We start from the raw sequence: 17408 nt of genomic DNA on the forward strand, positions 1-17408 counted from the left end.
ATTTTAAAACCTTTCAAAACTTGCAATCACATACAATAAACTGCATAAATAAGGCATGAACACTAGTACACAAATTTTCACGTGGAAAACCTTTTCGGGTAAAAAACCACAGCACTTCAAAAGCTTTTTATTAACAAATGGACACCAACCTAAATTATAGATGTGAGCACCAACCCATTGAGAGCACCTACTCTCCTTGAAGCACCAACTTCAGTTACAATCAGACTCAAAATAATTTAATTTGCAGAAATTTGCAATAGGCTTTGTTGAACTATGTAGGATTTTGCCAAGATCAAGGGCACAATGAAAAGCATAAAAAGAGAGACAATAGAGTGACAAGAACAAACTGTATTCTCATCAATATGCAAAATGATCAACTAGATTATCCAATACAATGAATATAGGCCTGCTTATATAGGCAAGGCCATATGGATGTACGAGCACACAATCATGACATGTGGCTCAATGAGAAACAAGGGTAGGTAAGAAATACTAGGGGTAGGTAGGAGAAATAATCTAATATTCCACAAGAGGTGGATGACCCACCGAATGTGGAGTGTAACAACAAAACAAGACCACAAAAGGTGGAATTTCTCCTACAAGCTCTATCCCTATGTGCACACTTCCCTAAGTGTCTCAAATCCAAACTACGAAGATATGCATTATCCTAAGTTAACTTAAGTAAAGTGTAATAATATCCATAATGAATATTTATTTACACCAACACCCCACCTTAAGTGCAACTTAGGGGAATGAAGACTCAAGTCAATAATGCAAGATGGGTCCTGGCTACTAGGCCATGATAGGTACCCATGTACAATATGCAAATGCAAGCAAAACTATGCAAAGCAATCTCTCACAAACGGAGAAAGGGAGAAAACCTAGTGGGAAAAAACTCCCCCCCCAAAAAGAGATGAATGTACAAAAGACTCTCAAAGAAGAAGGACAAAACCTCAAAGAGGAAAAAGTCCCCCCTATAAGAGAGGAAGGAGAAGTCAGCTGACCCCCCTAATGACACATCCCGCACCCCCAAGAGAGCTCGCAACTGCTGGAACTTACTCTCGGCGAAAGGTTTGGTGAATATGTCTGCAACCTGCTCCGTTGTAGGACAATACTGCAAATCAATGACCTGCTCCTGAATTAGCTCTCGGATATAGTGCATATGAATCTCGATGTGTTTGGTCCGTTGGTGCTGGACCAGGTTCTTCGAGATTGCAATAGCACTCTGATTGTCACAATGCAGAACTGTCGGCCGTGGAGTGGTGAACCCAAACTCTATGAGAATCTATTGAAGCCAAATGGTCTCAGTCGCTGCGTTAACAGCGCCTCGATACTCAGCCTCAGTCGAAGAAAGAGCAATAGCATGTTGCTTCTTGCTTTGCCAACAAATGGGGCCTGAACCAAGGTGAAAACTGTAACTGGAAGTAGACTTACATTCATCAAGATCGCCAGCCCAATCGGAGTCTGTGTAACCAACCAAGAGAAGTCCTGTGCCTGCTGCATAGTGAATCCCATAGTGATGTGTACCTTGGATGTAATGAAGGATGCGTTTGGCGGCTTTCCAATGAAGCTCATGTGGTTTCTGCATGAAGTGGGAAACCATGCCAACTACAAATGAAATATCAGGGCGTGTATGGGTCAAGTAGATGAGACTACCCACAAGTTGACGATACAAAGTGGCATCAACTGGTGGAGAAGAACACTGAGCCTCAAGCTTGACTCCTGACAGAAAGGGAGTCGGTGCAGGCTTACAATCAGCCATATGAAAGCATGCAAGTAGATCGAGAGCATACTTGGGCTGTGATAGTGTAATGCTGGAAGGTGACTGTGAAATCTCTATCCCGAGAAAGTAGTGCAAAAGACCCAAGTTAGTCATAGCAAATCTGTCATGCAAAGCAGATTTGACCCTGCTAATGATGGATATGGTACTCCCTGTAATGATCAAATCATCAGCATAGAGTACAAGTATCAAGTGAGAGTCATCCTGTCGCAAAATGTAGACATTCGGATCGGAATGACACCTGGTGAACCCTGTTGAGAGAAGAAAGGAATCCATCTTGGCATACCAAGCCCTGGGGGCATACCAAGCCCTGGGGGCCTACTTAAGGCCATAGAGAGATTTCCTTAGTCTGCAAACCAAGGAAGTATCCTGGATGAAACCCTGCGGCTGCTCCATATAAATCTCCTCATCAAGGTCACCATGAAGAAAAGCACTCTTCACATCCATCTGATGTACAACCCAACCATGAGCTGCAACAATAGCAAGTGTCAAGCGAATGGAGTTCATCTTGGCTACGGGTGCAAAGGTCTTAGAATAGTCAACGCCTAGAACTTGAGAGAAACCTTTCGCAACAAGCCGAGCCTTATACTTATCCACACTACCATCCGCTGCAAACTTGGTCCGATAGATCCACTTACACCGAACCATCTTTCTCCCCTTAGGGAGATGGACTAAATCCCATGTGTTGTTCCTCATCAAGGAACTATACTCTTCCTCCATAGCTTGGTCCCACTCAGGAACCCCTGATGCTTCCCGAAATGTCTGTGGATCGGAAGCGGTAGCAATGAATGCATGTGGAAGATCCTGATGCTGTGATCGAGTTCTCCATGTATCTGAAGGATCCACAACAAGAGAACCCGCAGACTCAAGTGTCCGTTGAGCCCAACGAGGTCTAGGTGGAGGTGGAGAACGAGGCTCCTCAACTACAAGTGGACCCTGCAGAGGTGTAACCCTGCGAGTTGGAGTTGAAGGAGTTTCATCATCTGAATCACTAGCATCACTATCCACAATGGAGGAAGGTGGAGGAGGTAGAGAGGCTAAGCTAGGTGAGCTTTCCTCAAAGTGAACACTCCTCTCAATGAACACCTCATGTGTCTCAGGATCCATCAATCTATATGCCTTTAACACCCTCAGGATATCCAACAAATATGCAAGGCCGACTCTGAGGTTCCAATGCCTTGCGTTTCTGCGGAGGTATGCGAGCCCATGTTGGACACCCAAAGACTCTGAAATGTCTAACAATCGGTTTCCTACCAGCCCAAGCTTCAAAAGGAGTAATACCTTGCAAAGCTTTGTGAGAAACCCTATTTTGGATGTGTGTGGCGCAACTGATAGCCTCTGCCCAAAAGGCAGGATCAAGAGAACGTGCATGTATCATACAGCTAGCCATTTCTTTGAGAGTTCTATTCTTGCGCTCTGCAACTTCGTTCTGCTGTGGAGTGTATGCAACAGAATGCTGAAGATCAATCCCCTCAAATGTACAAAAATCCTCAAGTCTCTTGTTCACATATTCCCTTCCATTATCTATATGAAGAATCTTGACCACTTTCCCAGATTGCTTCTCCACACGAGTCTTGAAGTCCTGAAATCTGTCAAATACTTCACTCTTATGAATGAGAAAGTAGACCTAAGTGAAGCGGGAGTAGTCATCAATGAAGGTGAGGACATAGCGGGCCTTGCTAAATGAAGGTGCTGGAAATGGACCTGCTACATCGCTATGAACAAGTTGAAGAACTTCCAAAGCTCTCCAAGCTTTCCCCTTATCAAACTTCTCCTCGGGATGCTTGCCTATGGAACACCCTGAACATACACCCTCTGAAAAACTGATTCGAGGTAGACCCGTGACCATGTCTTTAGTGCTGAGCTGCTGAAGATAGCGGTAGTTGAAGTGACCAAACCGCTCATGCCATAACTTACTTTGGGAATTTGAATGAGTAAGCAAGGCCCTAGAAGGTGAACTTGGCACAAAGTGGGAGAATGAATAAAGCCTTGAGTTGTCATTGACTTGTCCCACTGCTACCAAGGCATCATCATCAAGTTCCTTTACCACAACTGAATCTGGTGTAAACTCAACCTTTTTCCCATTCCCATAGTGAGTGATTTGGTAGATAGAAAGAAGGTTGGTAGACAAGTTAGGAACATAGAGAACATTCTCAAAAGTTCCATCATCCATGTCAACTGAACCTTTCCCTTCAACCTCTACTTGTGTATCATCACCTATGTAAATGTGAGGTACCTTAGATGGCTCCAATGAAGAAAACTGCTCCTTTGTAGAACCCATGTGATATGAGGCACCCGAGTCAAGTATCCATTGCTGTGAAGAACCTGTTGTAGCCACAAATGCTTGCCCTTTTCCCTTAGAATGTGAGAAAGAGGAAGGAGATGAATCCTTCTTTGTGTAGGCGGATGGCAAGTTGATGTTGTTTTTCTTAAGAAGATTAGTTAATTCATCAACTTGCTTTGTGTGGCATCGATGCTCATCATGACCATACTTCTTGCAATATGCACAAGTTGGTTTATCCTTCTTAGGTGGTGTCTCCTTTTTGGAAGAGGATGAAAAATCTCCTTGTGATGGAGAGGATGATTGTCCTTTTTCCTGTTGTGGCTTAGACTTGGAGTGCTTCTTCTTCTTGTTGAAATCTTTGCCTTGAATTCCTTGATTCCCTTGATTAGCCACCAAAGCCTTGGACTTTGAAGACTTGAGAAGTCCCATGTTCAACAACTTAGATTGTTCCAATATCAATATTTCTGTGAAAGCATCAAATGAATGCATAACATAGGAAGTCCCCATTGTCAAACGATGAGTTTGGAAGCTAGACACAAATGCTGCATATTTTGGTGCAAGCTTGTCCAACAAGTTGAATATCAACTGAGCATCCTTTTTGTCAATTCCACAATCCTTAAGCTTTGCTCTTAGCTCATTGCTTTGGTGACATAATCTTGGATTGTATCAAAACTCTTGGGATCCAAGTTGGTGAGCTCATTGTCAATTTTGTAACCTCTGATTTCATCAACTTGACCATACAATTTTTGAAACATATCCCAAGCCTCTTTTATTGTTGTACACTTCTCAATGTGAAAAATGAGGTCATCTGATACATACTTGCGCAAAGTTCCAAGAGCCATGCAATTCTTAGCAAGCCATTCTAACTGATCATTAGGATCAGCCTTAGGATCAGGTGGTGCTGCTATTGTTCCATCTATGTAATGCGTGAGACCTTTTTCCATTTATTTGCTCCATACTTTAATTTTCCATGATGCATAATTATGTGGAGTTAAAGGTGGAAATTTATGAGGACTCATTGCAACAAAAAATGAAAGAGCACAAGGAAAGAGAGACACAATCACACAAGACACCCCCCCAAATTCACTCAATCAAAGAACCCCCCCCAAAAGTGATGATTTGACACTTTATACTTAGTGCGTATACAATGGGCCACTTGCAAAAAATGGCAAAGTGGGCTTCTGATTTCAATTTTACAACTGAATCAATAAGACCAAAAGAGACTCAAACTAATAATGCAAGAGATCTAAACTATAAGATCCAAGCACTTTACAAGTACCTAATAGGCCAAATAAGACCAATATCTGAAAGTACAACTTCCACTCAAAATATCTGAAATTTGATCATAGATTATGAAAGTAGACGAAAAAACATGCACTTTAAAAAAAAACGGCACCTGAAAAGGAGGTCGTATGAGCTCAAAGGAGGCCTTTGAAGTTGCAGAATTGGGGATTGGACAGGTATAGCTGAGAGAATCCAAAAATTCCAAAAAACCTGTGCACCAAAACCAGAAAATAACCACACCACTGCGAAGAGCACGAAAAATTAACCCAAATAAAAAAAAATTGCACCCAAAAAAGAGCAAAATTGAGCAAGTTATGAGCCTCCAAAGTTGGCCCAAAAAACCAAACAGCTCAACGGAGAGGGGTCTGTGAATTTCCAAAGAAAATGCTGACTGGGCGCTGACTGTGCGCTGCTGACTGGGCAAAAGGTACGGATCCTAAAAACAATTTTCAAATTTTTTTTTTTTGAAAAAAATCCGAAAATTCCGTACCATACCACCCGAATTGGGCAGAAAATTTCCTCCACACCCAAAAATCGATTTTCACCAAAATAGGTCGAATTTATACTCGATTTTTATGGAAACGGCCTCTCGGACGCAATGGTGAGGTTGAAAACGCTCCAAGATGTCTCCAAAAAGCGCAGTTCCTCAGATCCGAAAATAGAAGCCTTTCACAATGTCTCCAAAAACCAATCAATGAAGCCCCAATGGCTCTGATACCATGTAGGATTTTGCCAAGATCAAGGGCACAATGAAAAGCATAAAAAGAGAGACAATAGAATGACAAGAACAAACTGTATTCTCATCAATATGCAAAATGATCAACTAGATTAACCAATACAATGAATATAGGCCTGCTTATATAGGCAAGGCCATATGGATGTACGAGCACACAATCATGACATGTGGCTCAATGAGAAACAAGGGTAGGTAAGAAATACTAGGGGTAGGTAGGAGAAATAATATAATATTCCACAAGAGGTGGATGACCCACCGAATGTGGAGTGTAACAACAAAACAAGACCACAAAAAGTGGAATTTCTCCTACAAGCTCTATCCCTATGTGCACACTTCCCTATGTGTCTCAAATCCAAACTACGAAGATATGCATTATCCTAAGTTAACTTAAGTAAAGTGTAATAATATCCATAATGAATATTTATTTACACCAACAAACTATTTATCTTTTCAACGCAAAGACACAATATATAACTTCTTATCACACGATGTCCAAACCACAGTTCATCCACAGTCAACCCAAAAGAGAGTCTGTTCAATCTTCCAATGAAGCAGAGCACTGTCCAAACTTTCACGTCTTCAAACACAATAGAATCATACCATCCAGAAACAGAGACTGAGAAAAGTATATCATCCCCTAATGAACTTTTCTTCAATAACTGTAAATACACTGCCTATTTTTCACAATCATTACACATAAGTCTAGAAAGAGCAATTGTTTCAACTTTCAAGTCATAACTTAAAACATTTTTTTTTATATCTTCGTATTTAAACACAACCTGTGTCTTTTCTTCTTAATGCCTGCAACAGCTCATAGCTCACAACAAAATCACAGCTCACAGCTTACAGCGATGACATAGCAAAGAAATCTATTCTTTTTGAAGTCCTTAACACCTTCTGCAGCTCACAACTTAATTTTTTTTTTTATATAACTCATCGTGTTCAAAACCAACCTCTCTTTTATCCATATCACCACAATACTCCAAAAGAACTTCACTTCTACATATGTTAATACACTGCCTGTTACTCAGCAACACAATACATACATCCCAGCACAGGAGATTAACGATATACAAGAAAGGTGATACATTTTGCTGAGAACATACCACTAATTGGAGCAAGACAGGAAACCTTCAACCTGTCTACATCTAAAACCACTCAGAAAATGATCTCCGTCATTAAGGCATATTGCAGTTAGCAGAAAAATACAAAACAAAGGATGAAATGCCAAGCCAAATCGTCTAGAAGAAACTCACGTAGAAAAACCAAAACGTGTCTCCAATCTTCGCTCAACTATATTCTGCTTGATTGCTGAAATCGAACCATACTCCTCACTAAGGCCCACATGGCAGGAGAAAATAAAAACGCATAGACATGGGAATAATATTTTCCGTTTTTTAACAGCTGTGCAATACAAATTTTTTTTCCTTTCTTTTAAAAAGGATACAACATGATTCATGACACCCACACTCAATAAAGATAAGTGAATTTTTTTTGAAAACGTCTCCCCCAAAATAATGTCAATGCCTCCGACTCAAACCACGATCTCACATATGACAGACGAAAACCCTGTTGGCAGAAAAATGGCTCTTAAAATAGCGCCTGCCCAAGTAACGTCCACCACTAAGCACAGTTCTTTCATGAATCAATGACCATACCAAATTGGCTCCACTATGCATCATTAACAGTAGACCAATCATCATTTTTAATTAACGACACCATGTGTTAAAAACAAATCATCTTGCCACATAAACAAACTTCATTGAATAATATAGTTATCATTATCAAAAGTCATATCAATAGCTCCTTTGACAATTCAAAGATGACATGGCATATGATTTGACACTTGGCAGAAACAAGCAGACAAGTAGCCAGTTGAGGTAAACAAGCAGCCAGCTCAAGCAGACACCCAAGTAGCTCAAGCAAGCAATCAAGTAGCTCAAGCAGCTCAACCAAGTAGCCAAGTAGCTCAATATTTCATTCCAATTCTCTATTTAGAAGCCTTGGCAAATATCCTTTGACATCAATGACAAAATGGTCAACATAACTGACTATCTAGAAATAGCCATGATACCCCCTGATCGTCTTGTGACCTATAAATAGTAAGTATGACCCAAACGTCCAAATGACTTACTGAAATAGTGTGTATCAAAGAGCCCTAAATGATTTCAGAAAGACATACCACAAATAAGTTGGGACACTGAGTTGAAGAATACTGAAATAAGCACCAAAAGGTCAGCTGAAGAGCCACAAAACACCCTTTGAAGGGTCCCCTAATCACCATGTTAGCCTATGGGGCCCAAAGTCATAGGCTAAACCCTTGAAATAGCTGATGCCTAAAAAGGGGACATTACACAACACTAGTAGAATTTTGAATGGTTGAAAGCTGTACCTGTTATGGCTGTCATTATTAGTGGAGGTATGGGGCACCACAATGGCAGTAACCATTAAATAGTTATGAATGAAGAGGCATCGAATAAGTTTATTACTCCATTACTTATCCAGTTTGGAATGCTCAGATTGAGCATTGCTTTTGGCACTCCAAACGACTGCAAAAGTTACATACAGCAGTTTGATTGTACTTATAGGTTATTGCCAGTACTAATTGTGACAACAGACCATATTAGGGAAGGAATAGATCATTAAGTTACTAGCAGATTATTATATCACAGGCAATATGCTGCAACTACTCATAAACTAATGACTGTTAAATATTAAGTTATGTCTGCATTCTAATTAAGAATAAAGATCAATCTACATGCAATATAAATTATTATAGTTATCTAATATAAAATATTTTAAGGAGAATTGTTGATAAGAATTACATTTGCTTATAATAGGGAAAGTGATTTCTATTTGAATTTATTTATATATAAATCCATAATACATCACAGATTATTATATTGTTGGACTAGTCTTAATTCCTTACGAAGTCCTATGAGTGGATAGGTTGGTGTGTGTAGGGAGAGTCGAGTAAACCCAATCACAAGTGATGGTAAGGCAAAAACGGGTAGGGACGTAGTCCTGGGCCTTCAGGGAGCCTCCTTGTACGTGGTGTCAGCGCCCTATGACAGTAAATCCCCATCCCTCATTATGATTAGGAAAGAGATTTAAGATAGGACTGAATATAATAAATGTCAAATGTATTGCTAATAATAATTTATGCATCAGGTTTAGAAATATGAATTGAAACCACGATAATGTATAGTAATATGTGTTAATTTATTGGGAAACAGGCAGCCTCTTAGTAGGGGACATTACAATGGATGATCTCATTGTATTGTTTAAGCGACGCAATAGATTTTAGTAGGATAGATATGAAAAATGGAAATCATCAAATTAGAATTCGAGAAAGAGATGAATGGAAGACAATGTTCAAGACAAAATAAGGGTTATTATATGAATGGTAAGTTATTCTGTTTGGGTTAACAAATGCACCTAGTACTTTTATGAGGCTTATGAATGAAGTATTGAAGCCATATCTTGGTGAGTTTGTTGTAGTATACTTGAATAAGATTCTAGTTTCCAGTAAAAGTGAAAATGAACATTTAGAACATATTAGGGAAGTATTACAAAGATTAGGAGAAGAAAAGTCACCAATGAATGTAAAGAAATGTGTTTAAATGAAATGAGAACTGGTTTATTTGGGTTTGTTATTTTTGTTGATGGATTAAAGATGTATTTTGATAAAGTTGAAGCTATTGTTGAATGGCCAACACCGTCGAGCATTTGTGAAGTTAAAATTTTAATGGGTTATCTAGGTTCCATTTAAAGTGTATCAGAATTTTTGGTAGGATATGTGCACCTATCACTGATGTCATAAGGAATGATAAGAAGGGATTCCAGTGGACTGTTGTGGCAAACAAAAGTTTCGAATTGTTGTAAATGAAGGTAATTGAACAATTTGTGTTAGCTTTACTAGACTTTAATAAATTATTTTAGATTGATTGTGGTGCAAGTGGGAATGCAATTGGAGCTGTGTTAAGTTAGGAAGGGAGACCTATTAATTACTTTAGTGAAAAGTTGGATGATGCTAGAAGAAAATATTCATTTTATGATCAGGAATTTTATGCAATTATACAATAATCTGCCCTTTCACATGCTTGACTGCAAAAGATTACCAAAACAACTTGATAAATCAAAAAATACCTGTTCAACTGCAAAAATCACGTGGGAGACTGCAACATTCTCCTTCCTTTGTTCAACAGCCTTGTTGATTTTGACCTGCTAGGATTCATGATTATTTACAGTGCTGCAGAGAATAAGAGATGTATATGACCTTTTCTTGTGATCTTTGAGTTCACAGTATAGTAAAATAAATGCTTCTTCACTAGAAAATTGCTACACTGGAGATTCAATTATTTCCTCATAGAAAAAATGCTACTGGTCATTGCCTGATGTTTACATATGAATGCTAGCATAATGGTATGGCATGGCCCTTTAGTTTGCTGGTGATAGCTGCCTTTATGAGATATCACATAATGCTTGGTTCCTTCAGATCTTGGTGACCTGACTAAGTACAATGAATTGAAGAAACATCAGCCAAGTGACAATGAGACCTTAATCAATGTCATCTCCTTATTTGCACGCATGTTATCTCTGCTTCTAGTAGTCCAAACCTGCACAAATCTTGAGTTTCATTTGAAAATAATACAGGCTCAGCCTGCCTGTTCAAATCCACCAACTTTATCACAACTGAGCCTCATCGACCTTCCATCATTTTGTTGTACCAGGACTCTGATAGCATATTGAATTTGTTAGGAATAGAATTGAAAACTGAACCATGTTTGCATAGAGAATAACACAAAAATGGAATATTATTGTCTCGAGATTATTCAAAAGATGATTTGGAAATGACTAACATTGGCTTTGAAAAGCATTTGGAAAGCATCCAGCCCGACCATCTAACTGGAAATTTCCTTAACACAACTAACACAAATAACATAACTCTAGCTATGGTTTAGTAACTGTTATTTAATTACTCTATGGTTTACTAACAGTTATTTAATTACTCACTAACTTACCAACAATCTAACATGCTAACATTTGATGTAGTATTTCCTTTCTAATATTCGCAGGATCATCATGAATATTAGTGATCCTATTAATCAATCTTCTAGCTAACGTTGCTTGATGAAGGAAGCTAGAATTGCGATCTCTTTCCTTCACCCATTTCTCCCTTAACTTATTGTTTCCAAAAAATCTCTTTTTACGCATAGCTCTCTTCTAGTTTCAAAAGGGGATTCGACTTCTAAGCTAGAAGGCATCTAAGAGATCCTCAGACTGAACCAGCTAGTTTGTGAGCTCCAGTTCGCTCTCTAACTGAAGTCATTTTGGCAAAAGTATTATCAAACAATTCCTTATTCTATTTATTGAGGCAAGTATTGATGTCTCAATTTGTGTGCAAATATTAGCATCTTGGAGTCTTTCTTTATGGGACAAGCTTGCCATGTCAAGTGCTCTTTAAAAAATGAAGGATTTGAAGACACATAGCCTATTTCTATGTGCTGCAGGCTGAGGGAAATTATAAGGGAAATATGTTATATTTTGATGAGGCGGTCTATATAAGATATTGTGTGGCCTATGTTACATCTTAATTTAAAAAGTACTTTTAGGCACTAGAAGAGTAATAGGAAAATTAAAAATAATTCTGAGCCAGAAGGAGGTGCCTATAATTGAGAAGCTTGAATTTAAGGGAAGGCATCTGTTATCATCATTGTGAATTCAAAATTTCAGTTTCAAGCTTTCAAGGACAAAAACCCTTGGTAGCATGACCTAGAGGATGGAAACCCTCCGGGGGTTGCCTTGAGGGGTGAGGATGGAAACCCTGAACTCTACTATAAATGCTGGATGCAATTTATGAGTGAATTCGGACAAAATTGTAATCAAATGCTTCTGCAAATCTGAGCGATTTAATGTAGGTGATTTGGTAACATGATGGTGACATAATCATTCCTAACAACTGCTGTACCGTCAGTTATTAGTTGCATATTTTCATCAATATTAATTGAATATTCATTGCCTTACTTTCTGCATTTGATTTCACTTTATATATTATGGTATTAGAGATCTGATAATAGAAGTGGTTCTGAAATTATATATGTTTAAAATTACTTGATGTCATGATTTTTTATTCTAAAAATTACCTCAAATGTTCTGTGCATTTTATACATCCATTTTAGACTTAGTTGCTGTTTTCTTTTTGTCCTTAAAAATTAGAAAGAAAAAAAAGGAAATTGGGTCTGAAATTATTTTGAGCATCCACCGCTGGAAATATTTTTACTACTGTTTACCCGTCAGTTCTTAAGGTTGTGATCTGGGTGTAGTGATTATGATTTTAAACCAATCAAATATTGTTAGATTGTGGATAGGTGATTAGATTTAATTACTGTCTACTACTGTAACATGCTGAAATGAAATAAAGCAAAATAAACTACAACTTGCAACTTTTAATAGAAAGGAAAGAAACACTTTTTTTTTTTTGAACATTAAATACTGAAATAAAATTAGATCTTAACTGAAACTTGAACTAAACAAAGATCTGAGCAATAAGCAAGTATAGTAGATACGAATGTAAACTTTGAACATTTCAATTCAAACGAAAAGAGAGGTTTACAAAATACATTTCTCCTGATGCCAATATCTTGAACTTTTATAACTTTACCAGCAACCAATGAGGAGGGAAAGTATCATCAGGGCGCTTTTCCGCCCAGCCACGGACTTACTAGTCCCCCGTGCCATATCCAACTAGATTGGCCAGACCCTTCGCAGGGAGGTAATGGGAAGTTGAACTCGTGCCATCTGAGACTTGGTATATAATCCTACACAACTACCGAGTCGGTCATACACTATAGGATACCCCTAACTAGTATGATCTCTGACTAGGGTGTATATCTGGACTATAGAACTGACTGATGCTCATAAGAGCACCACCTTGGCCAAGGTTTTCAATGGATGCAATCACACATAAGTGTGAAGTCAAGTTCCACCTTTCTCAGCTGCAACTTGAGGTTCTAGGACTTAGACTTTTGTAGGGTTTGTTGTCCTCATTTTTGTTTCCAAAAATGAAGGACCGTTACATAATTTTTTTGTCAAAAAAAAAAAAATCTATGGCACGCTTCTCAAGGCAGAATTTTGCTTCGCCCTTGGACTGGCTTAATCCTCAATCCATCCTCGAACCACGTTTCAAATTTCATCGCATTCTGGGTTTGTTTGCTATGTCTTTCCTTCAATTTCGGGTTTTTTCCTACGAAACCTGGGGACGTCCCAGTCCTGGGGACGTTTCGAGGACTTGGGGATGGCCAGGGGACGTCCCCCCCCCGTCCCCAAATTGTCAGAATTTTGAGGGGACGTCCCTGAAACGGTGGGACGGCTGGGGATGGCTGGGGACGGATTGGGGACGACTGGGGACGGATTGGGGACGGATTGGGGACGACTGGGGACGGATTGGGGACGGCTAGACGTCCCCCACATCTAGAGCTAGGGAAAAATATTAAAAAAAAAGTCGTATTTTCAATTTTTTTTTAATTTTTCTAACATGGGCCCCTCTATATTGAAAAAATTTAAAAAACGACTATCAATTTTTTTATTATTGAATTTGAATAGTTATGAAATCAAAATACGACTATCTAAATTTTTATTTTATTATTTTTTTAACATGGGCCCTCTATCAAAAATTAAAAGGCAACATTAAATTTATTAATTCATATCAAATATTTATAATTTTAAATTAATTCATATTATAAATTTTAAAATTTATAAATAGAAAATAAATTAAATAATAAAATATTAAATAATAAATATTATACTTTGCTTTTTAGTATTTACTTAGTACTATTTTGATTTCCATATCGTAATTGATAATGAAACAATATGGCAGCAGTGTGGCCTTTGGGCATTTTGTATGTTATTTCTTTAATATCTATTATGATATGCATATTGACAATGTGAATGAATTGAAATTCTGAACTATGAGTGCATATTGAGTATTGAGTCTATTGATAATGTTGTATGTTCGATGTTTGCATTCTAAAATGTTTTCATAGTATCATACACATGCTATATCCATGTTTTCATATGAATATAATGTATAGATGCATGCTTTATCCATGTTTTCATATGAACATTTAGAATTTTCCTATATATTTTAAATTTTCCCTATATTTTATATAGCCGTCCCCTTTGCCGTCCCCCCCGTCCCCAAATTTGGCAAAAAAAATTGCTGTCTCGGAAACTCGTCCCCCCGTCCCGGAAACTTGGGGTAACGTAGGTTTTTTCTCCTTGACTGCAGGTGGGAAATTTTCCTTGAATTGCAAGTTTTAATGATTTCCTTTGTTTAAGTCTTTGTAGGGAAATTTTTGGCTAATTACAAGTGCACTTTATTGCAAAAAGAACTTGTAACTTACTTTTTATTTCCCCCTTGATGCTTTTTGGCTTCTTAAGTCATAATAGGGATTTTTTGGATGAGTTACAAGTTAATTTTAAATTGCATATTTAAGAGTCATTTGTAATTCTTTTGTAAAACCCCTATTTTAATGTCTTTTGCTTGTAATGGGGATTTTATTCCCCTATTACATGTGTTGAGTTATTAAAACTTGTTGTAGGGATTTTATTTTCCCTTTACAAGTTATTTATAACTTGCATATCTCTCTTCAAAACCTGATTTTGCTTAGAAATGAAATAAATTCCTCAAAATTAAACTTGCTATTATGCCCAAAAACCCCGATTTTCTCCATAAAGTGTAAATTGAGGAATTTTAAACTTGTAATTGGATTTCTAAAACCCGATTTTGCCTTCTTGAGAGAAAAGTAACATTTTAAACTTGTTATATGGGAATTAAAACCCGATTTTCTCTATTGCATCTAAAATGAAACTTGTATTCCTTCTCCAAAAACCCGACCAGCTAAAGGAAGGCGATTTTGTTGGAAATTTGAAGCATTTTTTGAGGAGATTTTTTGGGAGATAGAAGGCGTTTGGGATTCTTCCCTATTTTCATGCATTTGCAAACACATATCACGCAATTTGGGATGTACGATTGCTGGTTTTTTGGTGTTGAATAAGCAAACACGTTTTTTGCTAAAACCACAATTTTCTCTCCCAAGTTGCCACGGTCTCCTAAGTCGTTTTTGCTTGCTATGCTAAGGCGTTGGGGTTTGATGGAGGTTTGACCACTTCTTGTGCCATTAAGTTTGCTTTTGGTGCCATGTTTTGTTGCCCAAGGCGTTTTGGTAAAACGTGGCTAGGGTTTTGGAATGCGGTTAATCTCTATTTAAGAGTTTTCCTCCCTTCTTTCAAAGATTGATCATCCTTTTGAAGAGGCATTTCAGTTTGAAGCAAGGTATGATTTCTTTTCTTTTCTTGTTTCATTTTCTTGTTTTCTTGTCTTCTTGTTTTTCCTTTCTAGTTGTAAATTTTTGTATATGTTTATTTTGCCCCAAAAGTCAGTTTTGTGAGAGAGATTTTCCCCTTTGTAAAGCAATTTTTGAATTGCATTGTTCTTCCCCATTTTCCCTCTTTACTTGTATTCGGAATTTGAAATCCCGATTACAAGTTGGATGAAAAATAATTGTTCTTCCCTTATGGTTACAAGAATTTAACCTTCTTTTGTTAAATATCCAAATTGCAAAGATGAAAAATACCCATCCTTCTAAAATCGGGTTTTTAGAGCCGGATTGCATGTCCAATGTTCTTCCCATTTTCTTGGAAATGGCATTCCCAAAATCTTCCCATTTTTATCCATCCATATTGCTTATATCCGTACTTTCCGTTCACGTCTTTACCCGCTAGTCTAATTCTCATTTTTCACTCATTTCTCCATTTTCCGTTTTACAAGTATACTTGCATTCGGGTTTTAAAAATCTGATTGCATGTGCACTCTTCCCAACTTGTATACTTGTAAAATTTTCCCCAAGATCCGGAATTGGTCAAAGTCAAATTTCCACCATTCCCATTTATTTCCCATCTTTCTCTCACAAAATCGTGAAGTGCAAGGGTTGGAGTTCTTCCCATTTGAAGAAGGAAAAATGTTAGTTGCGGCTGATTATGATGTTGCCCTAACACTTTTAAGTCTTCATCGCAGTATACCAGGTTATCCTTCAATGTCAGATTTACCATCCTCTCCTATTCCAAAGAAGATGGAGTATGAAGTTTCACCTTTGCAAGTTTCCTCTCCTTTGGATCGCATAAAAGACAGAGAGATAGGGCATGTGGACATGTCAAAATTTGTCAAGAGAGTGGAGGATCCGCAGGATAGTAATATGCAGCGGCTGTTGGACAGCCACATCCATCACGCATCCTCTTTTCTAGTGGCTGCCCTAGAACCTGAATTTGTTCTCGCTTGCGCCCATTGCTTTGACAAGGAAACGAACCATTAAAAATGATGATGGTGAGGCAATAATCCGCCTTGATGCAGATACAATTGAGAAAGTCTTCAGAATTCCACCAACACCTGTTTATATGGAAATTTCAAAGGATAGTGCAGCCGAGTATTATGTCAAGAGGGAAAAGGACTGCAAGTGTGATATTAACAGGCAGATTCATAAGCCACGAGCCGCCTTCTCAAGGTGGGCTAAGTTGTACCGTTGTGACTTTAAGTGGGAAATTGGAGACATCATAACTCTCCTCAGTAAGATGATGGGTCTTGAATACTAATGTTTTTGAACCCTGGATGTATTAGTTACCATGTTCATAGGGCAATCCCATCATATATAATGGGGAGAGATTATCAGCGATGCTTTATGCGAGCAACTTGCAACAGTCCCCACCACCATGACGTTTTACATGAATTCATACTTAGTATATTTGGCAACATCACTTAGACATTTCCCTGGTCTTTCTATCAAGGGTGATCGCTCGCTTATACCTGTGTGGAAATATTATGATCAGCTGCCTTTGAGACCCAATAGATTATATTTCAGAAGAGTTCAAGATGCATTCTTTGGTTACTTCATGTGTCAGTTTGACAAGACTCTGAAGAACAGGAGGGTGTCAGATGAGGCATGGGAAAGAGTGAATGAATATAGGTGCTTGTTTCTTCAATTCTCGACCTTTACCTATATGAGAGTCGGATGCTATAGTGGGCAGCCATACATGCTTCCTAGATACCCGACCGATAAGATCATTTTTATGGAGTTGGGAAGACAGATCATGGCTGTGCACACTCATCAGTCTGTTAGACATAAGGTCGGAATGGGGATTTCTACAACAAACCCATTGAAGATTGGCCGGTATTCTCTTGTCACATCTGTCAAAGACAAAGCTATGGAGATTGAGATGCAAGAGATTAAACTCAAAAGGTTTAAATCCAGGGCAAATTTTGATTACCG

General features: G+C 38.2%; 1 protein-coding gene across 4 annotated transcripts in view; it reads left to right on the plus strand.

Annotated features, from left to right (window-relative positions):
* Window positions 1-17408, plus strand: part of LOC131038474 (calmodulin-binding transcription activator 4) — a 209216-nt gene that overhangs the window by 23027 nt on the left and 168781 nt on the right. The window lies entirely within an intron of this gene.

This window comes from Cryptomeria japonica, chromosome 10 (genome assembly GCF_030272615.1).
Source record: "Cryptomeria japonica chromosome 10, Sugi_1.0, whole genome shotgun sequence".
Taxonomy (NCBI): domain Eukaryota; kingdom Viridiplantae; phylum Streptophyta; class Pinopsida; order Cupressales; family Cupressaceae; genus Cryptomeria; species Cryptomeria japonica.